Consider the following 1,313-nt stretch of genomic DNA (forward strand, 5'->3'; position numbering starts at 1 on the left):
GCCTGTTTATATCGAAGTTCTGCAATTGGAGAAACTAAATTAATTGTTGTCATTATACTGCAAGTGTCCTAGTAATAGTAAGTGGACAAAGCATTGATAAGGTACGTACAGGTTTAAAGTCCCGTGGGGTTAGAGTCCTCATAAAAGCAACAAGGTACGTAAATGTGAGGAGGTTTAAAGTCCATTGAGCAGGATCTCATAAAAGCAACGCTCACAAATTTTGGTTTATGATTGTGTTGTAAGTTTTTAGAATTATATTGGGGAATGTACGGAGGGTGGTAGAAAAGCCAGTAGCGTTTTGAAGACAGAGACGGTGGTGTTTCAGTGAGAGAGAGTCGGTAGTGGAAACCTAACGGTGACAATGAAACTGCTGATAAACCTCGCTGAAAGGGTCAGTTGCTCGGGTGTACTCCATCCAAACTGACTACCCACAGGATTTGTTTCTGATTGGGTTGGTTGCTCGGTTATATTTATATCCAAACCAACTGACTACTGGACAGGAGGATTAAAAACAAAAATACATAAAATGAAAGGGGAGTTTGATAAAGAGTGTGAAGAATACGGAGGATGTTCTTCCGATTTAATGTTGCCCGTAAAACAGCAGTGGGGTAAAGCCAGAAGTCAGTTAGTCAGTGGGCTTGCAAAGAACAAACAAAAAACAATGATGGAGAAACAGGGCAAAGTCCTAAAGATGAGGAGAGGAAGAAATTGTCACTGTTTTTAGGAAAAGCAGAAGAGCAAGCTAAATTAGAAGTAGAAGGACACATGAAGGGAAAGAAAGGGTCAATATTAGTTAGAAGAAAGTGGACAAAAGAAGGCGGGGAGAAAGAAGAGAGGAGGATTCATCTGCATAACATGACGTTGGCCTGTATGGCGGTAGAAACATTACAAAAGAAAGTAGGTGGTACATCTATAATAAAACTGACAAAGGAGACAGAAAATGCAGGACCATCCGCGCCATTATATCCTAAATTGCCTGTGGTACAATTACCGCCCCCATATCCTGTAACACAAATGCCACTTATGTATGTTCAAGAAGGGGTGTTAGATGTGCAAGAAGTAGGAACAAGAGAGTACAACGTAGTAAAACAGAGACTGGCGGAAGCTGTAGAAGAAAGTATCAGAAAAGTAGAAAAACTAACACTAGAAGCTGAACAGAGAGTTAAGGAAACGGAGGAAGCAAACAGGGTGATAATGATGCACAGCAGAAACAAAGAACAGCCAAAACAGGGGAGATATTCATCAGTGCAAGAGCCAGATGCTCATTCGACACCGTATAGTGCTGAGAATGAAAAGAGGGGAAGATTACATGA

The 1,313-nt window shown here is 40.9% G+C and overlaps 1 protein-coding gene across 1 annotated transcript in view; it reads left to right on the forward strand.

Moving 5' to 3' along the window:
• The first annotated feature begins 124 nt into the window (after positions 1 to 124).
• The window catches only part of LOC122550274, an 8,826-nt gene continuing 7,637 nt past the window's right edge, over positions 125 to 1,313 (forward strand). Inside the window, exon 1 of the mRNA XM_043691020.1 lies at positions 125 to 154. The gene's annotated coding sequence lies outside the window, so the exon portion shown is untranslated. The remainder of the gene's footprint in view (positions 155 to 1,313) is intronic.

Source organism: Chiloscyllium plagiosum, chromosome 5 (assembly GCF_004010195.1).
Source record: "Chiloscyllium plagiosum isolate BGI_BamShark_2017 chromosome 5, ASM401019v2, whole genome shotgun sequence".
NCBI classification, from domain to species: Eukaryota; Metazoa; Chordata; class Chondrichthyes; order Orectolobiformes; family Hemiscylliidae; genus Chiloscyllium; species Chiloscyllium plagiosum.